This window comes from Eptesicus fuscus, chromosome 2 (assembly GCF_027574615.1).
Source record: "Eptesicus fuscus isolate TK198812 chromosome 2, DD_ASM_mEF_20220401, whole genome shotgun sequence".
In the NCBI taxonomy this organism is placed as follows: Eukaryota; Metazoa; Chordata; class Mammalia; order Chiroptera; family Vespertilionidae; genus Eptesicus; species Eptesicus fuscus.
Window position 1 is genome coordinate 82,287,063 of NC_072474.1, and position 26,457 is coordinate 82,313,519.

Sequence of the window (26,457 nt, forward strand, 5' to 3'; positions counted from 1 at the left end):
AATGTAAAACCATGAGACAGATTTGGGGTTATATATGTAGGAAGTCAAACAGCCAGATATTCTGTATTATATAACAAAATGTACCCTTATAACAACAATAGCAACAACAAAATTACTAGGACATTTAAATTGACTTTGTTCTAAGTCAGTGGTCAACAAACTCATTAGTCAACAGAGCCAAATACCAAAAGTACAACGATTGAAATTTCTTTTGAGAGCCAAATTTTTTTAACTTAAACTTCTTCTAACGCCACTTCTTCAAAATGGACTCGCCCAGGCCGTGGTATTTTGTGGAAGAGCCACACTCAAGGGGCCAAAGAGCCACATGTGGCTCGCGAGCCACAGTTTGCCGACCACGGTTCTAAGTAGTAAGAATCTAGAGTATCTGATCTTCAGTGCTTCCATCTTTCTAAGAATATGTGTGATAAACTTACTTTACTTGAGAAACTATTGTTGGCTCATGAAGCTCTGGATGCATGCTGACACCTATGCCACAATCGTGGAATCTTTACCTTCAGAGAAATATCTAGAAATGGACGTTTGGAGTCTGCCACAGCAATGTAACATCTAGGAGATTTGTCTAGATAACTTGTTATTTATATAAAGTAATAAGACTGAGTTATATGATTTCAGGGTACAAGAATGTAGCTTCCCATTTCATTCATTGCACATCCCCACCCCTCACTAATTGTGTCTAACCAGCTGCTAGGTATCTAAAAATATGCCATTGCCTGGTCAGTGTGGCTCAGTAGTTGAGTGTTGACTTATGAACCAGGAGGTCATGGTTCCATTCCTGATCAGGGCACATGTCCAGGTTGCAGGCTGGACCCCTAGTAGAGGCGTGCAAGAGGCAGCCGATCAATGATTCTCTCTCATCATGATGTTTCTACTTCTATTTCCCTCTCCCTTCCTCTCTGAAATCAATAAAAATATATTTTAAAGAAATAACAGTATGTCATTAAGTCTTCTAATTTAAAGTACATGGAACGGTTTCTCACATGAAGAAGCATGTGATTTATGCCTCGAAACATTTGATTCTGGTCAGTGAGCAGAGAAGGGCAGCTTCCCAGTCATGTGACCTGTGCAAAACAGGGCCCTGCTTCAGAAGGATCCCCCATTTGGTTTGATGCTGCACTATTAGCGTCCTGAAATACTTAATTTTTTTAACAAGGTGGCTTGTATTTTCATTTTACACTGGGCCCCACAAATTATTTATCTGGTCCTAAGTGTGGAAGAACAACCCATCTTGGGCTTATGGTGAGATTAGAGTCAGCAGGCCACATAATTAACCAGCACTACTGCAAGATAGGGATAAGGTGGGGATCCTATTAGTGGGAAAGCAGTTTGCAAAGAGAGGTCGTGCCAGATGACCAGGACCCAGGTGTTAGTGCTAGAGTCCAGAATGTATTCTAGAACCACTCACAAGTCTTTGTGAAGGATAGACTGAGGAATGAAAGAAATGAAAAGGCAAGGAGTTCAGACGGAATGCTACTAAAATGGCCTGGTGAAAAAATAATGAGGGTTTAAAGGTACGTATTAACACTGAAATAGTCTGGGCCTAGATTCACGGAGTGGCTAGCATCCTCTTCCTCATCTGCCTGTCTCCAAAACCAATAAAAATAATAGTGCCATGGTGATGTTATTGTGTGGTCTCACTTCTTTTTCAACTTTATGCTGAACACAATCCATAATAATCAAAATCATCCATAATAAAATTTTAGGTAACATATTCTCCCCTGATGCTTCAAGAAATCTTCATAAAAATAGCATAATTTAAAAACATTTCAAGGGGAAAATGTTAAAACATGTACAAAAAGCTCTCAAGTTTTTTTTTCCACTGTTCTCCCATCTTTCTCACATTTTATTGCTGAGATATCTTCCCAGATAGCTTCTTTTTCCTACAATGGTGTTTTGATGCACAAAATATTACCATTATAAATAACCCAAATATTTATTTAAAATGCTAACCTTGATTATATTAGAAGTAAACATCTTATCAATGAAACACCTTGAATACGTATTAAAGGTCTAGAATCAATGCCCAAGGGCTGAAAATAAATCTTTATCTAATAGTGATTGTAAAACATTGATTTTTTTTTCAGAGTATTGACTATGCTGTGTACAGTGCATTCTTGCTTCATTTTATATCAACCACATCCAGAAAATTGCACAGATTGAGAATGCCATCCTCAGCTTCAAAGAGAATAGATTTGGCCTCCAACATAAACTCTGGCTTACCTTGCCTTGTCAAAAAGATTGGAGCTTAAAGGTTTTGCTCAAATAGCAGCTTTCTTATCTATTTAAAATACAGCGCCTGGTAACTGAGCTTCAGGTTAACCAAATAACCATCTGTTAAAAAACTGTCAACACAAACATATTAAAATCCCTGTTTCACTTGCAAAGTTTTCTAGAAATTAACAGTCTCCTGTTGATTGTGACTACATGTAATTATAACCCAAGTTTGGTTCCTCAGCATCCCTTTGAAAATTGAACACACAAACATTAACACAGCCGATTTTCTAACCTCTTACTCCCTCCCACCACAGGCATATCCACACCTTTCTCTCATTCTCTCCTCACTCTGCTCCTTGCCTGTATTCAAATGTATTGGCGTACAGTATTGCCATTGATGACCCTTTGTCCTTGCTGTTCCCTATGTCTAGAACCTCCTCTAAGATGTGCATGGCTCCTCCCCAAGCTCCTTCAAGCCTTTGCTCAAACAGCACCTTTTCAATGATTACTACCATGACAACCTTCTTTAAAACTAACCTCATCCTTAACTATCCCAGCTCCTGCTTTATCTTTCTCCATGGAACTCGTCAACATATATTACACTATGTAGGTTGTGTTGCTTAGCTATTGTGTGCATCCCTTCCTATAATGGAAACTCTACATGTGCTCCCTAATGGATCTTCAGTGTTTGGCAAATTGCAGGCACTCAATAAATATGTGCTATTAAATTAATTGAAGTAGTTCCATGAATTCATTTTTTCAGAATCCGTCTTTACCCGAGGATTCAAGCTGAACTTGCCTTCAAGTCTCAGCCAAAGGAAGACCACTAAAGTCACAAAAACACAACCTTATGACTTTCAAATATTAGAGTACAAAAAGTTACTAGTATTAGTTGGCCTCTGTAATTTCTTTGATATATGCCTACACAATGACTGTAATATATTACAGGGGAGGGGAATCTTGTAATTAATATGCCATGAACTGTCTTGGTTAGCCATTAAAAAATACCATAGACTGGGTTAGTTTAATAGCAGAAATTAGTATTCTCATGAGGCTAGAAGGCTAGAAGTCCAAGATCAAGGTGCCAGCATAGTCAGTTTCTGGTGAGAGCTGCCTTCCTAGTTTATCGATGACCACCTTTCTGTGTCCTCACACGGTGGGGAGACAGAGACAGCAAGCTCTCTCTTGTCTCCTCTCATAAAGACACAAATTCCATTATAAATTCCCCAGCTTCATGGCCTCATCTCAATCTAAAAAATCTCCCAAAGGTATCCCTTTCATCCCCTCCCTGCCAGATTTTCTTGTCTTCTCAATTCTTCAGGTACAAAGTTATTTGGTTTTGGTTTTCTATCCAACTACTCTGCTCTCACCCACCCTGACTTCTTTCCCAAAAGCCAATGTTTAAAAGATCTTTATTTGTGGTTTTATCTATTTATTTATGGCTACATGAATTTTCACATGTCCTAGATTTTGCTCTTTAGAGTAAAGGGCCTTTAATATAAACAAAGGCTTCTCAGGCTAATATTGCATCCCTAAAATAGTAGAGCATGATGAATTATCATCCCAAATTGATAATTAATTTTTACTTGCTTTCACTAAAAAGACATTTCCTCACATGGATAAGAGGGATAAGAAAGTGAGAGACTAGAGGACAGAAGACTTTATGCTGTCACATATAGAGTAATTGCTAATTTATAGACTACTAGAGGCCTGGTGCACGAAATTTGTGAATGGGAGGGGGGTGTCCCTCAGCCCAGCCTGCATTCTCTCCAATCTGGGACCCCTTGAGGGCAGTCGGACTTCCCTCTCACAATCCAGGATTGCTGGCTCCCAACTGCTCACCTGCCTGCCTGCCTGATTGCCCCTAACCACTTCTGCCTGCCACCTTGATCATCCCGTAACCACTCCCCTGCCAGCCTGATCGACGCCAAACTGCTCCCCTGCCAGCCTGATTGCACCTAACTGCCCTACCCTGCAGGCCTGATCACCCCCAACCACCATCCCTTGAAGGCCTGGTCCTTCCCAACTGCCCTCCCCTGCTGGCCTGATTGCCCTCAACTTCCCTCCCCTGCTGGCCATCTTGTGGTGGCCATCTTGTGTCCACATGGGGGTGGCCATCTTGTGTGTTGGAGTGATGGTCAATTTGCATATTATCTCTTTATTATATAGGACAAGTGGCCCAGTGCACGAAATTCGTACATTGGGGAGGGGGTAATTTCTCAGCCTGGCCTGCACCCTCTCCAATCTGGGACCCCTTGAAGTATATCCTACTGCTGGTTTACAGTGATCGGGCCTCAACCAGCACTTGGACATCCCTCTCGCAATCCGGGACTCCTGGCTCCTAACCGCTCTCCTGACTGCCTGCCTGATTGCCCCTAACCACTCTGCCTGCCGGCCTGCTCGCCCCCAACTGTCCCCCACCACCAGCCTGCTCACCTTCAAATGCTTCCCCGCCAGCCTGATCACTGCCAACTGCCCCCTGTGCCAGTGTGCTCACATCCAACTTCCACCCCTGCTGGCCTACTGACCCCCAACTGCCCCCCCTGCCAGCCTGATCACCCCCAATGGTCCCCCCCACCAGCCTGATCATGCACAACTGCCATCCCATCCTGGCCTGATCACCCACAACTGCCCTTGCCTCTTGATCTCTAACTGGTTCCTCTACCTTGGCCCCGCCACCATGGCTTTGACCTGAAGAATGTCTGGAAGGTCTCCTGGAAGGTCTCCCAGTCTAATTAGCATATTACCCTTTTATTAGTATAGATAGAGGCATGGAACACTGGTTGGGCTGGCTGGTTTGCCCTGAAGGGTGTCCTGGATCAGGGTGGGGGTTCCCTTGGGGTGTGGGACAGCCTGGGCAAGGAGCCTGTGGTGGTTTGCAGGCCAGCCACACCCCCATTGGGTGAAGGTCCCTGCTGGGGGTGTCTGGCTAGCCTGGATGAGGGGCTGATAGCTGTTTGCAGGCTGGCCAGGCCCCCCAGTGGGGACTTTTACTCAATGGGGGTGTGGCCAGCCTGGGTAAGGGGCTGAGGACCATTTTCAGGCTGGCCACGCCCCAGGCTCCCCAGGCTCCCAGCCTCTTCTTTTTTTTTCCAGCCCCTCCTTGAGCGGAGGCCAGGGTGGGCAGGAAGCTTGGCTTCCTCCGTTGCCAGAGGCAACTCAAGCCAACTGCTCGCTCCAGCTCTGTGGCCGCTACCATCTTTGTTGAGTTAATTTGCATACTAGCTCCTGATTGGCTGGTGGGCATAGTGGAGGGATGGTCAATTTGCATGTTTCTCTTTTATTAGTGTAGATAAGCCTAAAGGTCATAACATGAAATGTATCTTATGTTCCTAAAATAAGTAACCATTGTCTCAGTTTTATGCACCCAGGTTCTCTCTGGAACTCTATAAAATCATATATATTTAGCTTTCTTTTTCTGTTCATTATTTCTATCTTGACAGTTTGATTGCTTTATAACAAGGCAAATATTCCAAATAATTGGAAAAACCATCAAAATGTTGCAAGACTATGATGTGACTTCTTTGAATCATTAGACTCTCATACAGTTTTGCTTATCTAATATAAAATAGCTTTTTCTTAACTGCTACATGGAACAAGTAATTCAGTTTTTACAATATTTAATTATTACTTTCATGTAATCATTAAGCAATGATTATAAAAAACAGACCATCAGAGGATTTATTATCCTTCCTAAACTCTCTTCTTTAATTTTTCTGTCATTTTTGAGATTATAAAATCAATTTTTCCATACATAATGTCATCTATTTTAACCCTTTGCACTCGCTTGCTTTTTTCTCGATTCCTTTATTCTAATGCTAACCGTGTTGAGTCACACTCGACATCCGAGTGCAAAATGTTAAATAAAAAGTATAGGTAGGTGAATTCTAATAAATTAAAATTAATTTCTTGGTAGCTCTCTCCTTGTAAATTAATTTTGGAGATGATAAAATATATTTTGAATTATATTTTTAAAAATATATTTTTTATTGATTTCAAGAGAGTAAAGGAGAAGGAGAGAGCTAGAACCATCAGTGATGAAAAAGAATCATTGATTGGCTGCCTACTGCATGCCCCCAACTGGGGATTGAGCCTGCAACATGGGCATGTGCCCTGACTGGGCAGGAGTCGAACTGTAACCTCCTGGTTCATAGGCTGATGCTCAACAGCTTGAACTACACTGGATGGGCTTCAGCATTATCTTTTACTTTCAAGAAAATAATAGAATTTGAAATTAAATACAATTCTAAAAATCAGTGTTCCATGGGGAACCTATTTAAAACAGGTGTGTTAGCATTAGGGTTATTGAAAAAATCTTGCTTCTGAGACGAGGATTTAAACTTATACCACTCAAACACAGATAATTGGTGCTTCTCAATATTCATTTTTATTAAAAACTAGAGGCCCTGTGCACGAAATTCATGCACGGGGGTGGGGGGTGTCCCTCAGCATGGCCTGCACCCTCTCCATTATGGGACCCCTTGGGGGATGTCCAACTGCCGGTTTAGGCCCGATCCCTCAGGCCTAAACCGGTAGTCGGACATCCCTCTCACAATCTGGGACTGCTGGCTCCTAACCGCTCACCTGCTTGCCTGCCTGATCGCCCCCTAACCACTCCCCTGCCGACCTGGTCCCCCCCAACTGCCCTCCCCTGCAGGCCTGGTCTCACTCAACTGCCCTCCCCTGCAGGCCTGGTCACCCCCAACTGCCCTTCCCTGCCAGCTCAATCACCCACAGCTATCCTCCCCTGCTGGCCATCTTGTGGCGGCCATCTTTTGACAACGTGGGGTGGCCATCTTGTGATGACATTGTGCAATGACACCTAGGCTTTTATTATATAGGATAATAAGAAGAAGATATAGGGGAGTAAGATGAGAAGGGGACATTATATAGCATTATTGTACTACTAGAGGCCAGGCCCAATGCACAACATTTGTGCATTCAGGGGGCGTTCCTCAGCCCGGCCTGTGCCCTCTCACTGTCCGGGATCCCTTGGGGGATGTCTGACTGACAGTTTAGGTCCGTCAGTCGGACATCCTTAGCGCTGCTGGGGTCAAAAATCCTTAGCCCTGCTGCAGACATCCTTAATGAGCCTCTCCTGCCACTGCCGCTGCACTCACTAGCCATGAGCTTGGCTTCTGGCTGAGCGGCGCTCCCCCTGTGGGAGCACACTGACCACCAGGGGCCAGCTCCTGCGTTGAGTGGTTGCTCCCTGGTTGTTAGTGTGCATCATAGCAACCGAACGTTCCACCATTAGGTCAAATTGCATATTAGCCTTTTACTATATAGGATATTAGTCCACTTAGATATTCTTTCTCCAAGTTTTCCACTGGTGTTTAACTATTTTAAAAGAATAATAAGGTGCTAAATATCATCACTAACAGATTCTTAACAACTCTAAATGCAGAAACAGCATCGGAGACCATTCCATTTCCCCCTCCCATTAATAAACTTCCCTGTTTATATTATCCTAGTTGAAATTAAGTCCAGTTTTGTTATAAAGATTGCTTATATTTGTAAATGTCTCTATAGTTCATACCTATTATAAAGTAATTATAGACTACAAAAATATGAATACTTCTGTCTAACTTTTTCCATTCTGCAGAGAAATTTATTTCTCCACTTGTTTTGGGGGGCATTGACAAAAACCTAATTTTTAAATCATTAAGAAATGTTGCTTGAAAACTTTACAGCATCTTTATTTACTACAGGTCTTAATTGCAACTCAAGAAGCATTACAAGACTGATGAAAAGGGGTAAATGGCTGAATGGTACAGTAAATGTCATTGAGTTTATTTCATTTGAGAGGTTTGTGGTAATTAATCTTATATGGTTAATATCCTGAGAGGAGTTGAATTTGATTGATGAGTTTGGGGCATTTTGGGAAACAAGTATTGGAAGATGCAAAGATTTGGGAATGTAAAGGCTAATTAGTTATGCAAATCACAGTGTTCAATAGTATTTCATTTGTTATTAAAGTAAGAAAGTCTAGTGGATCTCTTTATAAGTGATTTCATTTTTTTTCCCTCATTTCAGTCAATGAATTTCTCGTGTTACCTCTACTTAAATATTCCTACAATAATCATAAAGCAAAATGTGGGTAAAACAATAAGAAATGCCTTATAAAAGCAATACAGGAAATAACAGAGTTAAATAATTTCTGTCCTGTTTGTATGAGTGTTAGAAAAAAACTATTCTATACTCTGTGTATAGTCATCATGTTCCACCTTATTATACCAATCTTGCCCTTGGTTCATTGCTCTCACCTCCTATTACTTAGTAATTTCTTAATTTATTGATGTCCACAGTATTTTCCCCTCCTCTTTTATACATATTACCCTGACTTCTCGATTTCTAAATATCTGTGACATCATCCCAGGTACTCTCTCTTTGATAAACTAGCCCTTGTCATCACCAATAATGGCACCATATCTAAAATCTCAGTTCTGAATACTCAACATCTCATTCTCCAATCATTTCCTCCCCATTCCTTCACTGTATTAATATGAACACACACCACACACACACACACACACACACACACACACACACACACACACACAAATAATTGATTCTACCTTTTTTTTTAACCCAAGCAAGAAGAATTTTAAATGTAGGGAGTCAAAAGAGTAATGAAGTTCAGGCTGGTGGTCTCACTTTAAGTTATAAATTCTAGAAAGTAAAAAGTTAAATGACAAGAGAGGAAAGGAGAGAGAATATCACAAACACACGCTTCTTGATTGCATTCTGAAAGATAGCAATCCCTAACTGGTATTTCTGAAAACATTTAAACAACACAAAAAAAGTCTGGTCATATAGACCACTTATTTAAAAAAAATTTATATATGCACCCCTATGTTCATAGCAGCATAATTTATCATAGCTAAAATTTGGAAACAGCCTAAGTGCCCATCAGCAGATGAGTGGATTAAAAAACTGTGGTACATCTACACAATGGAATACTACACTGCAGTAAAAAAGAAGGAATTCTTACTATTTGCAACAGCATGGATGGAACTGGAGAGCATTATGCTAAGAGAAATAAGCCAATCAGAGAAAAATTATATTCCACATGATCTCACTCATTTGTGGAATATAATGAACATCATAAAATGAACAAAAACAGATCCAGAGACAGAGAAGCATCAATCAGACCATCAAACCTCAGAGGGAAGGTAGGGGAGGGTGTGGGTAAGAGGGAGAGATCAACCAAAAGACTGTATGCATGCATATAAGACTAACCAATGGACACAGACACCAGGGGAGTGAGGGCATGAGTGGGAGTGGGGTGGGGACAATGGGGAAATAAGGTATTGATTAATACCTTAATCAATAAAGAAAAAACAAGATTAATTAAAGTAAGAAATAAAAAATTGAAATTATTTTCAGACACAATCTGGAAGAGGTGAAGGAAAAACATAGGGCAGACATGATTATATGGAAAAAAATAAAATGAACAAAATTCATAAAATATGTGGTACTTACCTCAACTTCAATTTCATTATTAAAATATAGAGGCTGTTTAGTTATTAATGTTATTTTACCTATAATTATGGATATATATCCACTTTTTAAATTATCATTGAGAATGTGATAGACAAGAATCACAATCCTTTAAATTCATGTCAAACAAAATTTACAACTCTTTTGTTCAATCTACATTGTTGAACAGCTTGAAACTATCCTCATTATTTTGGGTAGAACAGTTGTTAATTTTGTTAATGGGAAGCAATAAGTGATGAATAATGAAATAAGTCATTGGCCTTCCTAACTGCTAATCCCTAGGGATGTAAATTTTGGCTCATTAAAAATATTTTAGACAGATTAAGGCACATTGATGAGCATTTAGTGGTATTGAGTCACAGAATATAATGACTGGGAACCTCTGAATTCAAATTATAAAACGGCACCATGAGACAAGCACTAAATCTAATGAAGCTCTTGTTTGAATAGTCTTATATTTTATAACTGACTGACTTGGCTGCGGGATTTCTTGCCACAGTGCTTGGGCCCCATTAATGACAGCTTACATTAATGACAGGACAAAGGATATTATTAACACTTTGCAAGAGAAAATTTTAATGGATTGTTAAAGAGAAATTGGAGCATGGGAGAACTAATGTCAAGCTAAAGGGAATTTATACATAACCTTCTAATAAAATCATTTGGTATCTAGCATTATAATCTTTCCTTTTGTGCAAATTAAAAATGTTCATTGGAAGATTTAGAGTTATTAAGAGAGCAAATGTAGGTAAAGCTAATGATTTTTCTAGCCTCTAAAACAGAGAATTTGGCCTAAGCATACCTAGAGATGTTTTTCTCAACCCCGAAACATAGATTACTTAATACAACCTTATGCATTTTAGAAAGCTAAGGGACAGTCAATAGTTCATTGAGAAGCTCCAATTCATGATTTCAAAGGTATGTTCAGGCTGAGTTATGACCTCAATGGTGTATTTATGTTGAAGTGGAATGTTTTCCTAGGGCTCTCTGACCTATAGATAAATGTTGTCAATTGACTTTAAGTGGATCAAGCACTGATTTGTAGGAAATGACACACACACATTAGAAACACAAATTTTACTCTCTAAGAATCCATGCCCCTCAAAATAAAAGGACAAAATTAAAATAGATAAGAAATTTAGAAAATTTGAGTAAATGTTTTGAATAAATGAAACAATATACTTTCTGAAACTATCTCTTTACTATGTGAAAGAAACAAAATATTGTCTTTTTATTACATCTACTTCAACATAATTTACTGGTTTTACAAAATGTAGGTTCATTTTCAATTCTTTCTATGTTTCAGAAATTCAAAAGAGAATCTAAACAAGTATGTTAGAAAGCTTCTAATATGGCCACTAATGATTCTCATCATGTAGTATTCACACTCTCCCATTGAATGTAGGCTGGACTTCGTGACTCTCCTCTAATAAACATAATATAGCAAAGTGATAGAATGTCACGCCCAGAAAAAGTTACAAAATGATGACAGCTTCCATTTTGCATTCCATGCTTTGATGGAAGTCAGTGGCCATATTATAAGCTCACCTATAGGGAGGTCCATGTAGCAAGGCAGTTTGTAACTCTCTAGTAAAGAGCAAGCAAAAGACAGAGGCACTCAGTCAAGCAATCCCATCTGAGAAACTAAATCCTGCCAACAACCACATAAATAAGCTTAAAAATAGATTATCTTGCCCTGGCTGGTGTGGCTCAGTTATTTGGGCATGCTCCCAAACATGACCAGGTTTTTATTGTTATTATTATTTTGAATCATTAACTTTATTTGTTACTCTTTTTAGACATTGGTACTCTTCCACATAAAATGTAGGAGCATCTACTTATAGTTAGTCTTTATAACAATGTTATACTATAAACCATAGTAACTTACATAGAGAAAAGTTATTGAAATAGAGATTTTTATATTCATGACCCAAGAAATCCCCCAAATATTTGTCTTGTACAATTTTATGAGCATATATAACTCCACAAAGCTAGTTTCGTCTTAGATTAATGTAGTATTTTCAATATCTACACTAGACCATCGGATCATCAAACTTTCAAGAGGTTGAAAAATCAGGTGCAGTTCCACCATTAATTATAATTTCATTCCATTTAGTATTTGAAAATAATGCAATGAAATAAATGTAAAACATTTAGAATAGCTTGTGTTATTTATGTTGACAAAATGCACTGAATTTATTAGATTATTAATGTTTAACTTCCTTACAGGATAAGTGCAAATAGTATTTGGGTTGTTATGTACTATCTACACTAATAAAAGAGAAACATACAAATTGACCGTACCGCCACTATGCCCAAAAGCCACGCCCACCAACCAATCAGGAGCGAGTATGCAAATTAACCCAACCAAGATGACTGCAGCCATGGAGCAAGCAGGAGGTTTGGGTTTCCCCGGCGATAGAGAGAGCCAAGCTTCCTGGCTGGCCCTGGCCTCCACTCAAGGCTACAAAGTTTCAATTATAGAAGATAAGTAAATCCCATAATACCAGGGCCTCTCGTTGGGTTGCCAGGGGGCGTGGCTGGCCTGAAAATCACCACAGGCCCCTCACCCAGGCTGCCCCACACCCTAAGGGAACCGCCACCCTGATCCGGGACACCCTTCAGGGCAAACCAGCCGGCCCCCACCCATGCACCAGGCAACCGGCTTGCAGGGAAGGGCAGTTGGGGGTGACCAGGCCTGCAGGGGAGGGCAGTTAGGGGCAATCAGGCTGGCAGAGGAGCAGTTGGGCATCAATCAGGCTGGCAGGGGAGTGGCTAGGGGGTGATCAGGCTAGCAGGCAGAAGTGGTTAGGGGCAATCAGGAAGGTAGGCAGGCAAGCAATTGGGAACCAGCAGTCCTGGATTGTGAGAGGAATGTCCGACTGCCCGTTTAGGCCCGATCCCACTATGGGATCGGGCCTAAACGGGCAGTCAGACATCCCTTGAGGGGTTCTAGATTGGAGAGGGTGCAGGCTGGGCTGAGGGACACACCTCCCCATGCACGAATTTTGTGCACCAGGCTTCTAGTGAACTATTATAAATGTCTTAATTTTATATAAATATCTGTGAAATAAGAGAAGATTTTTAACTTTAAAACAGCTCTAAACTACGCATATACATATTCAGTCATGCCCAGGATTTGATCCCTGGTTGGGGGCATACAGGAGGCAGCTGATAGATGTCTAGCTCTCAGATTTATGTTTTTTTCTCTCTCCCTCCCTTCCTTTCTCTCTAAAAATCAATTAAAAGAAAAATAAAATAAAAGATAGATTCTCCCTCAGCCAAGATTTCAGATAAAAGCACTGCCCTGGCCAACACCTACACTCTAGCCTTATGAGAGAGACCTTGAACCAGAAGTACCCAGCAAAGCTGATTCCTAGAGCACAGAAACTGTAAGATAAAATTATTGGTTTTCTTAAGGATCCAAACTTGGGGTAATCTGCTAAATAGCAACAGATAACTAATAAAACAAAAAATAAAAGCTATTTGCAAGAAATTGTTATTGGTTCCAAGGCTTAAAGTTTAATTTCAGTTGCATATTAAATTAAAATTATAAAATATAAATTAAATATATTTTCCAATATTCTTGAAAATAGTAAATTCAGGTTAAATTATAAAACAGTTATCCATAAAATATTACTCTTAATAAGATTAGTTAACATCTACTGTAAAATACTTCCTAAAGAATTTGTAACCAATTTAAGAAGGTATATCTTTAAAGCATTAAATGATATCTCTCACATCTTTAATCGGATTATATAGGATTACTTAAAACTCAAACATGTCTCCAAAGAGCAAGCAAATATGCCTTCAACTTTTAAAATATTATTTCGGTTTAAATTTATGAATCTACTAAACATGCTATTTTATTATTGTGATGTAGTATTCTATCAGATTTTGCAAACACATAGCATTATGCAGCTATCTATTTCATATATAGGAAAATTATGTCAAATAAATACTTAAGCAGTTTATAATAGCTTACATTTTTAGAGGTTAAAAAGTAATGATTCTTAGACTAATGTTCTACAGTTAAATTCACATGCATTACCCAGTGCTAAAACTTTTATATTTACAAATAAAGAGATTGATTCAGTAGTTTATAATCTTGATATTTTAACATGTGATTTTAAAATCACACACTACTATATTTTTGTGCACAAAAAAGCGGTTGATATCAACATTTCTGGGAACCTGAAAACTGTAAGCAAATCAATTTACAGTATCATAGTAAAAGTGGCAATTTCTTGAAAGCAAGAAAAAAAAATGTTCCCATTTAATAAAAGTAAGGTAAAGAGAAGTTCCATAACTTTTTTCTAAATGTGAAGAACTGACAAACAAGAACACCAAAAAGGCTATAGGTAGCAGAAAATGACATGATTAATAGAAGCAAAAAGGTGAGAATCAACATGTCTTTTTAGAAAAATCTTTAGATAAATTAATATCCTAATAGTTTTTTATATTTCAAATATTTCAAAATACATTCACATTGCTATATGTAGAAAATACTAGAAGCCCATTGCACGAAGATTCGTGCAATAGACCTTCCTTCACCTGGCTGCCGGCACCAGTTTTCCGCCGGCACCAGTTTTCCTCTGGCACCTGGGACCCAGGCCTTGGCTCTGGCCACCCGCTGATCGGAGCGCCTCCCACCGGCCCGATTGGCCACCCCGAGTCCTGCCGCCTGCACCTTCTGCCGGCCCCATTGGTCCCCCCTCAGCGGTGGCCAATAGGGTTGGCGGGAGGAGCGGGGCGGCAGGACTGAGTCGTGCCTCCTGCCAGCCCAATCGTGGGTGTAGCGGAGTGGTGGTTAATTTGCATATTACCTTTTTATTATGTAGGATAACTGAGCTATTTCCCCTTCCCTGTACAGGAGTGGATATAATTCAAATGTGCTTTATTTGTATTTGGAAGTATCAGCCTTGGGAGCAATGAGTAGACTGACCTAAACAACACTGATCATCTTGAGTATTTACATGGCTGACAGGTCTGTCACTTCTTCATGTGAGTGCATCCAATTGTTACATGACACCTCATAAGGTAGTAAAATGGTTCAAACAATTCAAACAGTAAAGTGTGTTATCTCCCTTAAATCTAAAAGATCAAATAACTGGGCCAGACCTTGCAGTAATATCACTTATGACTTAACAGGTTAAAGTATAAACAATAATAATATGTGTTTATGACAAAGGGCTCACAGTACCAAATAGTAATAAAATTACTAGATCTCAAAATTTATCTGGAACATATAGGTGTCACTCACTTTAATTAGCACATTTTCAGTTAGTCTTACAAAAATAAACTATCATTAATTTTAATAAAACATCTTTTGAATCTCAGAGTACTGACTCAGAGTACTGAGTTAGAAAGACATGCCTTGAAGTTCCCATAAATAAAAAAGTGGAAGGTACAAAGAAAGAAAATAATGTAGCTTATATAAATCCTAATAGATTATATCATCTGGTCTCAAAGTATTATCTTGAAATTCTAGAGGCCCCAAAAAAGTTTTAGAGAGTCTGTAAGATTAATCATTAAAACAAGGGTAGCCCTGGCCAGTTTTGCTCAGTGGATAGAGCATCGGCCTGCGGATCAAAGACTCCCAGGATCGATTCTGGTCAAGGGCACATACTTTGGTTGCGGGCTCCCCCCAGCACCTGGCCCTGGTTGTGGCTCGTGCAATAGGCAACCGATGGATGTGTTTCTCTCACACTGATGTTTCTTCCCATCTTTCCCTCTTTCTTCCACTCTCCATTAAAACCAATGGAAAAATATCCACAGGTGAGGATTAACAAACAAAAATTAAATAAATAAAATAAAATGAGGGTAAATATAAAAGACGGGTTTCTTATTTTTAATCACTCTAAAATGTACTGGATTATATAAAGCAAAATTAGTAAAAATGTGCATATTGAAAATTTTAAGTATATGTAAAAATAAAATGACAAAAATGAGAGGGAGGAATAGGGAGTATATCATTGTAAGGTGCTTAGACTACATTTGAAACAGTATATCATTTGAAGACAGATTGCAATTAAAGATTTATATTGTAAACATTATACCTCTTTTAAGAGAGGTATAAACTTTTTAAAAATAGTAGACCTAAAATGGAATAATACTTAAATAATCCAAAATTAAGGAGAGACATAAAACAAGTAAAAAGCAACTAGGAATGAGAAGGCTAACCCCTATTTTGTAAAACTACTGTTTGAAATTCTCTGCTATTTTTTTAGACAGCCTCTTATTCTGAAAAATAATAACTTTACTTTCCAGCCTGCTTTAGCCTGCTTGAATAATAAGGAAGATAAACTTAGCTGTCTGACCTTGTAGGCCAGAGACTAGATATGCCCATACTCTCATGCTATGCCAGGTGTATATTTTAATTGGATAGAACTGTGTTGTTTTTAAGGCCATCAGCGAGGTAACCACTAAGCACACATAGGGCTGGCTTTTTAATAAAAAGGAAAGTTCTGCTTATAGCTCTGCTTAGAACTTGAATTCATTTTTCTCTAAGCCCACTGGTGAATAAAGTGTGACTCCAAACTTTCTGAGCATTGCTTGATTTATTCTGGTTTTCTGTAACAGGAAGAGTGTAGATTTTAATCCAACTATATCTATATTCACATTACATGTAAATTATTTAAACAAGCCAATTACAGAGAGATAGAGTGGATAAGAAACAAGAGTCTAGTATATGTAAGAATACCATTTTATTTTTATTTTTTTAAGAATACCATTTTAAATAAAGCAATAAATAACATTTAAAAATTAAACAGCCGCTGCGGAAAACAGTATGGAATTTTTTCAAAGAATTAAAAATGTGTATGATGAAGCATACTTCAAAAAAACAAAAATTAAAGGATGGTATAAAATTATATAGATGTTCTAATAAACTCTTGCATACACTTATGGAATGCATTAAGCAACCACCTAGTACATTCCTCATACATAAGGGACCAATGTTTTAGATGATCAACCGCCTCTACATGGGAGGCCCTCTATACACTCCAGCTAAATTGAACTATTATAGTTCCCCAAATACACTCAGCAGTTTCACACCTATTTTTATTGGTAACACATCTCCCTGTGGCTAGAATGACCTTCCCAGCATTTGACAAAAGTCAACTCATCTTTCAAGATTAAGCCACTTAATACTTTATAGCACTTACACTTGTTTATGTGTCTGCCTCCTCCAGCTTCAGAGAGCTTTGTAGTGGTGTGAATTGAAAACCAGTCTTGTTTATGTTTCTAGTATCTAGTGCAGTGCTTGGCATATAATAAGTAATCGCTAAGGAATGAATAAATGAAAACTACCTATTCTAATTTTTACCATGTAAATCCTATGATTTTCTGTAATGCTATAAGTTCTTGAAAAATTATCAAATTAGGAAAAGAAATAAAAATGGAATCAAAATTATCTCTACTTCTATTGGCTGGGAATAGTTAAATACAGCAGATGTGTGCCGAACAGAAATAGAATCACAGAATGAAAGAATCTAACTCTTAGAAGGAACTTTAGCCAATTTAGAGCTGAGGTCAACAATAGGTCAAAGAGAGATAAAGGAGTTAGACAGAACCAAGGGAAGTGAAATTGGAGCAGTAAACAACAAAAACAATGGAAAAATACTTTGAGGTGTATATGTATATGTGAAAGTGGCTTTCTTAAAACAAAAACAGCCCTATCTGGTTTGGCTCAGTGGATAAAGCATTGGCCTGTGGACTGAAGGGTCCCAGGTTCAATTCTGGTCAAGGGCAGATGCCTGGGTTGTGGGTTTGATCCCCAGTAGGGGGCGTGCAGGAGGCAGCCAACCAATGATTCTCATCATCGATGTTTCTCTCTCCCTCTCCCTTCCTCTCTGAAATCAATAAAAACGTATTTAAAAAAAAAACAAAAAAAGAAAACAGCTTCATGTGTCACTTGTGGAAATCACTTAGCTATCCACTACTATCTAATACTATTGGATAGTACGTATCGTGTTTTGTTTTATTTTCTTTGTATATCAGGAACAGTGAAAATACTATCTATTGATTTCCCTCTGTCATTCATTAAACTTTCCTCACAATTATTTTTAACACTGACTTATCAATGCACTTCTTAATTCATTATAGCTTCCTGGAATTTGAAATTTATATGCAAATAAAGGTCATAATATTTTCTGATAGTACCGTTACTAGGCTGTCTTTAAGAAACATACAGGAATACTTTGGAGATATTACTGGTTTTTACAATTAATTACAAAATATATTTCAAAAAGACCCACTTGTGATGTTATTTGTTCTTCTAGAAAAAGAACTGAATAAAAAATTATCTATGGCTAAAATCTAGAAAACTGCTTAAAATATCTTTTACTTTGTAATATAAATGCAAAAATATCTCATCCCTATGAGGATTTAAAAAAAAGTAATTGCATTCCTCATGTATGTGCAAATGAATGTATTTAGTTTAAAGAATTTCTAATTATGGCACTTTGTAAATGGCAGAAATATTATCTTTTCAATTGCAATGTGTATTAAAGGAGGATTTCTTTACTTAAGAAATATGATCTATTATTATTCTAAACTCTTTCTATCCTATTAAATAATTTATGAAGAGTTTTAAGATTTGCATTGATTCCTAGTTTGAGTCAATATTTTTAATGTTATACACTAACTACAGGCTTCTCATTGCCTATGTAAAAATAAATAATCAAACAAACATAAATAAATAAGGATTCAAAGCAACTTCATTGAAAATTCTCCACATTAGCTGTTTTAAACTGAAGCCTATAAGAGTTGTAATTGAACACAATGTATTTTTTCCCTCACTGCTCTTGATCACAGAGATAGTTCTATGTTATTAGGTAAAACAAAATCCCAATGAAATTCTTCTTCATCTCTTCCTCTGATACACTCCCTACAGAGTCTAAGGCATACCAGTTTATATAACTTTTGGAATTTTAAGTATTTTAAATATTTAATTAAAGTTCCACTAAATTTCACATACATAAAAAAATACAAACCAATTCCCATGTAAGCACCGGGCCATAAAATAAAAAACAGAAGAATGTATTATGTGAAATGCACCATTTGTATTCAAGATGGAGAGGAGGGCAGAGGAAAGATTTTAGGAGTGATATTGATGAACAGGGTCACTAGTTTTTCATTAGCCTGTGATACATAAAGCAAAGCGATTCCCCTTGGTGTGGGTTTGGTTACATTCACATGAAGAGTGCAAATTTAGAACAGGTGAATGATCAACAGTTTTAGAGTCAAAACTCTTGGACCAAAAAAATAAAAAGTAAATTCTAATTACTCTGCAGTCTTACAAGGCACATCAGGCAAACACAAAACAAAAAATCCAAAGGTGTTTCCTCTGGAGCTGGGTTATACCCTGCCTCTAGGTAAGGAAAACTCCTAAATATGTTTTTCAAGAGAGTACCTAATCATCACATAATTCACCTTTCATTTAAGTGACAAATCAACAATAACTAACATTTATGCATCTGGTACTCTTTCAGGTATTTCCATTAATCACCACTGTAACCTCATCAGGTAGGTATTATTTTTATCTCTATTTTACATTATAGAAACAGCCAGAGAGGTCATATAAATTAGCCAAGTTTCTAATATTACCCATTTAAAAGAGCCAAGCTTTGACCCCTAGATGCAGAATTTATTAAAAGGAGAAATCTAAATTCAGTAATTTACTAGAGTTAATAAATAAGAAGTTATTAAATATTAAAAGAATTTTCATCCCTGTCCTTTAAAAAAATAAAGCTATTTTCTATACCAATTCATTCTAATGCCCCACACAGTTAATTATTATAATCCCTTTAAGAAGCAATATTTTTACAATAAAATGTTTCTTAAAACTTGATTGTACTTTATATTATCTGAAATGTTTTTATTCAAAAGTCAAAACCTAAATTATACATTTAAAAATATGTGCATTAAATTTTAAGTTATAATAAATTCTTTTGGAGTACTTACCTATGAAAATGGTAAACTTAATAATAATGAAAATGATAATTTATCATATATATAGCTATCATATAAGATGTAAATACATTAGTTTTAAATTCATCAAATATAGACTCATACGCACACAAACAGATATAAGCCCTCTTTTTTCATTATTGATTAACCCTAAACTATTAGTAGTTAATATAAAATTTTTATTTTGCCTACTACAGAAATCAGCCAACTGTGTCTGCACAAAACATTTCATTTCTTTTTTCTCTCAAATCTTTTATCCCCTTAATTTAAGCGACAGCTTCTCTTTGGCTCCAAAACTCTAGGAAACCCATTTAAGTAAAATTTTGAAATAGCAACACTTCAAAGATATCAACAGACTCCAGAGAGCAAAGTAACTTTTCTTTTTATAAGACTCAAAGTATAATTCTACCCAGAAGTCATTGAATTTAAGAGAGTTTGTAAAGTTTTATCATATAGTACCTTGTGCTTTCCAAAAGAAATCATTGCTAGTATATATGTGAGCACCCTGAAGATATTACAGAAAAATAAAATATTTGGAGATTTTTCTCTTTAGGCTTCTGCATATTCCAGTAGTAAAAGAAAAAGAAAAAAAGCCTCTCTAAATTAATATCAGGTGACTCTGATATAACAATAAGAACAAATTTGTGAGCATCCTGTTGGGATTAAGTCTGCAATCTATGGCCCTAGCCCGATGTGGTCAAAGTTAAGTGAACTAACCTGAATTAACATTTCTTTCCAACTCCGTGCCATACATACCTTTAAGACTTTCTAGTATGGTATGTGTTCTTTGCTCCTTTTTCCTATTTCTTTGCTCTTTGCCCTTTATTTCTTCCTTTGTTCTTTGCCCCTATGTGTTTTCTTCTTTCTCATTTCTAATTTATGATACCCTGCAATATAATATTTTGGGTACAGGAAGGGAAATAAATAATAAATGAATAAACAAGCAAACATAAAAAGTAAAAAACTAAGATAACCAACCATGAAGGAGTTTCATGCCTTCCCTTTCATATTTCTTGAACATCTACTGAGCTCCTAGAGGCCTGAATCTGTGCAATACTGTCATATGGACGTAGTAGTGTATTTTATCTTTAGTTTGAAAATAAGCATGGTTAAAAAGACAGTTCTCAGAACATCTCAAAAGATGACTAGCAGTATATGTTTTAGCTAGTTTTGGAATATTCACTGGAACTATTCTGAGATTGGCAATTCTTTGACCAGCAATTGGAAAATAATTCAGTAATGTTTAACCACACTCTTACTCAAACCTAAAAGACATATATTTAACATATTATTTAGAAAATATTTAAGAGGACAATTCCTCATTTTCCCTTTTCCAGAAGTTGTACCAGTGTAAAAATCAAATAAATAAAAAAAAAGGAAAACAGGTATTTATTTTTCACCAGAAGAAAAGAGAAAATACAAACTAAGTCTCGAAAGTATGGTTATATTTGATCATTTAAACTCAAAGCTGACTGACTATAGCCATGTTCATCTTTGGAGGTACAAGCTTAATATCCAGAGGTTAAATAATTGTCTATATTTATTCTACCTTAATATGGCTGATGGTTGAATGAGGAAGAAAAGTCTATCCAACCTTTGTATCTACTACAGGGTAAGACAGAGAGTGGTGACACTTAACTTTCTCAGACACATAAATGGGTCTTTGATATGAAAATATAGTCCCAGAGAAGAGTTAGGCAGGCATCCTCAAACTACGGCCCGCGGACCACATACGGGTGTTTTTGCCATTTTGTTTTTTTACTTCAAAATAAGTTATGTGCAGTGTGCATAGGAATTTTTTCATAGTTTTTTTTAAACTATAGTCCGGCCCTCCAATGGTCTGAGGGACAGTGAACTGGCCCCATGTTTAAAAAGTTTGAGGACCCCTGAGTTAGAGGAATTGAGCTATATAGGGTGAAGAAAGCTAAAGTGAAGGGGACAGACATGGTGGTGAGCAATCTTGCAAAAGGGAAAAGCCAAAAACTAGGAGGAGATTCAAAAGGGGGGACAGTTGGGAAAGTTGCATGGTACAGGGGTGTTTTACTAGGCCCCAAAAATCCCCAGTAGCAAAGTGAACAAAGGCTTTTTAGGATAAGACAATTTGCAGAGATCCAATATAGAATTTCTTCAATTGCCCTAAAATCTCAAGAAAGATTATTCAGTACAAATTATTTGTCTGAGTGTTTTTTAGGAAATTAAGGAAAAAGATTAGGCAGTTCTTTACAAATACTAAAGAATTATATTTTAAATAGAGGGAATTGAAAGTTTAATGGAAACATGGAGACAGTTTGAAACTTTTATACTTTCTTTAAAGCCAGTCTTCTCTGAAGGGAGAGAATTAACTAAAAACAAAATAAACAGAAGCAAACAAAAAATACACTTGCTATCTTTTCCCACTCCAGCTTCTAAGAGAAAAAATCAACTGTGTACAACTTGAATCAGAAAGGTTTTATTAAGACTATTATTTTCATAGATCCCACTAGCATTTAAACTTTTCAGAGAATAGTGAACTGGGAACTATGAATACTGGGGCTTGAGTGACTGATTTCCATGGCGATGCAATGCCTGTTCGGGAGCCTGCTAGTTGTCAGGAACCTAGCGCTAACACATCACAGGTAATAAAAACTAAATTGAAGGGGATATACCTGGGTTGAGCAATCTTGCCAAACATAAACACCAAAATCTAGAAGGAGAAGCAAAAAGAAAAACAGTGGATATTCCATGTTGCCGTAGAAAACTGATATGGGTCCCCATCAAACATGAAGGTGTCCAAAGCATGTCTTTGCTATAGTTGTCATCACTACTTAACTTTATTAGAATTCCTAAGAACCAGGTCAATATTAGAAAATTGGACATCAGCCCAATCACTACATTCTGTTGACAGCTTAGCTCTGCGGGAGTGTGAATCTCAGTTCCTCACATTTAGCAGACAGAACATACTTCTGTTTCCAATAAGATCTTGACAAGAAGAATCTATAAAGACTGCATGTTTACAGAAGTGCACAGTGAGGAAAAGAATGTGAAGGTATGTGACAAACTGTAGCCTTCCAAATGTACTCTACATGATTTTATTAAGCTTCCTGGGTGAAGCAAGAATATGAAAAGACTAGAGGCCTGATGCATGAAAATTCATGCACATGGGGAGGTCCCTCAGCCTGGCTTGCACCCTCTCACAGTCCGGGACCCCTTAGGGGATATCCACCTGTAGGCTTAGACCCACTCCCCAGGCTGGGAATTGGACATCCTTAGTGCTGCCATGGAGGTAGGAGAGGTTCCCACCCCTGCCACTGAGCTCGCAGCTGTCAGCCTGGCTTGTGGCTGAGTGGAGCTCCCTGTGTGGGAGCGCACTGACCACCAGGGGGCAGCTCCTAAATTGAGCTTCTGCCTTCTGATGGTCAGTGCACATCATATCGACCCATTGTTCCGCCTTTAGAGTCAATGTTCATAATACCCTTTTATTATATAGGATACACAAGTGTAGGGATCCTGATGAAGAACTATTCAGGGTAAAAATGTTAATCTTCATGTAGTGTTTGTGTTTTCAACTTACTGGTTTTCCTTGAGAACCATATAAGCTGTCAACCAAAATATGCACCATCAGTGAGTTATTCATTTCAATGAAGAAAGACACACTTAAATTTTCATGTCTGGACTGATCATATCGCAATGGATAGCATTGTGGGACCACAGTAGAGGTATCACACAGCTTTATGTTTTTAAGAAGCATTGTTATTCTTCAGAAATGAGAGTAAATGAATTAAGTGCTAACAAAGTTCTGATAGAAAAGTGATTTACTGTTGTACCACAAAAATAGTATTTTATTCACTGTCCTCTCTTGTTTGATTTGCTTAAGCTTTTAACTCTCAGACTTCTACACTACAGAGACATCTCTAGACATCCCCCCTTAGATATGACAGAAATGTCTCCTGGGTTGCACTCTACTCCCTTATCATCATCAAACTCATTCATCCAAGAAAGTTTTACCTAGGTCCTAGGATATAGAAAAAAAAATGGGTTCCATTTTGAATGAATGTAATCAGAAGCATCAATGCACTCATTCTCTTCCTTCTTGGGGTATGAAAAAGGATCACATAATACTCTGAGAGATCATTTAAAACATCATTTCTCTGACATTCTATCAGTGGAAATCAATGTTTCCTAAATAGACAGCAAACTGCTCTTGCTCTCCAAATGGTTTGGGCTCCTTAGAATGTGAACTTAAAAATCTAAAATTTTATAAGACTGGATTAGTTCAAACAAGTTCAGAGATTTTTACAAATAGAATATAGACATAGTGAATTCAAAACATATACTAACCATTTTAAAATGACATTCTCCCTCTCTCAGTTTCTGCTAAGAGAGAAAGCCTACAAAGGCCAAGGACAAAACAATAGGAGGCAACAGTTCAAACTAACGTTTGACCATATAAACAAGACTTGAAAAGGAAATATGTTAGCTTTCTTGGGCTGTGATAACAAGCATGCTGACTGGGTGGCCTAAGAATTAGAAATTTATTTTGTCAAAATTGTGGAGGTTAGATTCCAAGATCAATGTGTTGGCAAGGTTGGTTTCTTCGGAAGCCATTCTCTTTGGTTTGTAGATGGCCATCTTTGGGTATATCTTCACATCATCTTTATGTATATACATCTATATCCAAGTTTCCTCTCCTTAAAAGGACCACAGTCATGTTGGATTTCAGCCTACTCTCGTGACCTCCTTTTATCTCTTTAAAAGCCCTTTCTACAAACAGCTAAAATCCCAAGTACGAAGGATCAGAACTGCAACATATGAATTTGGGGAGGATACAATTATGCCCATAAAAAGTGATAATCAAAAATCTTGTGATCTAAAGCTCAACAGAACATCAAAGATATAAAATAATTGAGCCCAAGGAGCCAAAGAGAAGCTATTTCAGAGAAAAGTATTGGGGTTCTGTGGCACTTTCCCTATCCAGCCACCTAGGAGGAAGGGTAGATACCCTCACTCCTTGTCAAGTGAGAAAGGCTTTAAACTTAAGGAACTATCTATAGAGCTTGGCATATATTTCATGAAGATTAGAGAACATAAAAGACCCATCTTTTTACCTGTCCCTGAGAAGTTTAATATAAAAAGACAAAAGCCAATATGAAGGTTATTTTATATGTCAGTTTAAGTGAGCCACAGGGTGCCTAGATATTTCGTCAAACATTATTCTGGGTATGTCTGTGAGAGTTTTTGGATGAGATTACCATTTGCATTGGTAGAATAAGTAAAGAGAAAATTTCCCCCTAATGTGAGTGACCTTCTTCCTGTATAATACTTAGTAGGCATTTTTAACATTTTTTCACAGCCTCTTTCCAGATCTGCAGAATGTATGCAGTATATCCAGTCAGCCATGCTAACTCTGGGCTCTATCCTCACTTCCTTGTTTCTTGATCTTTGTAAATAGGGTCAGATACGCAACTCCAGCCAGTCAAGATAAGCCGAGCGCTTCCTTGTTTCCTGCTTGCCTCTTTCTGTAAAAGCTTGCAGCCTTTTCCCCTTACTGTGCAGTTCTCCAAACACTTGAGCATGGAAACTGCTGCTTCATGAAGTTTGTGTGTATCACCTAACTTGTCTTCTTTAGTCATTGCATGGGTACAGGCATATACACATACATGTTTATATATACATATTCATGTGTACATACATATATATATCCACATGTGTATGTATATAAAATGATCAATTTGTATACTTTAAACATACAGTTCACTCTCATTATTCATGGTAGTTATCTATATATATAAAACCCTAATATGCAAATAGACCGAATGGCGGAACAACCAAACAACCAGTCACTATGACGTGTGCTGACCACCAGGGTTGCACAGAACATGGTGGGTGTCGGCAGCAGGTGGCAGAGCACAGAACATGGCGGGCATCGGCTGTGGTGGGGTGGTGGAGCGGGTGAGTGGGGGCGCCAGACCAAGGTGGGTCGCTGGTCACTGTCATAGGGGCGAGCCTCTGGTGGTTACTGAAAATTCTTTGCTCTTGCATGCCACTGTCCTGCCAGGTGCTCGCACCTGCTGCTGGTGCCCGCACCTGCTGCCCGCATCGACTCTGCTCACACCCTCTGTGAATGCAAGAGCCACCGCTCACACCCGCTGCCAGTGCCTGGTGCTGGCCCCAATCGCTTGGCGCTGTTAGCGGGTACAAGCAGTGGCTGCCGCCCCAATTGCCCCTCAGGGCTTCTCCACCTCCCCCTGCTCCTGAGGGGCGATTGGGGCAGCAGCTGCTGCTCGCACCCGCTGTTGGCGCCAACTCCAATCGCTCCGTGCTATCAGCGAGTGCGAGCGGGGCCAGCGCCATTAGTGCGTGGGAGCAGCAGTGGCGGGAGCAGGGCTACCAGCAGACAGGGGACCAGGGGCCATGGTGGGAGGAGCCAGGCAGGAGTGCAGAGGATGGGCCAAAACCTGCCCCTGTGCCCACCTAAGCCGCGTGGCCCACAGTTCCTTTCAAGGTGCACAAATTCATGCACTGGGCCCCTAGTGTTCTATAAAGTCATGAACACTGAATTAGAGAATGTGCATGATATCGCCCTTTGAAACACAGAAACCACACAGGACTACTCAAGGAGTGTTTAACATTTTCCTGACTTTGTGAAACAAACATGTATTCCTTTGGCATTAAGCATCACAATAATACTGTCCATTATGCTTTTGAAAAATTTAGTTATAACCTCCTGAATCCACAAATTTAGCCACTTTCCAATATTTTCCATAGCTTCAT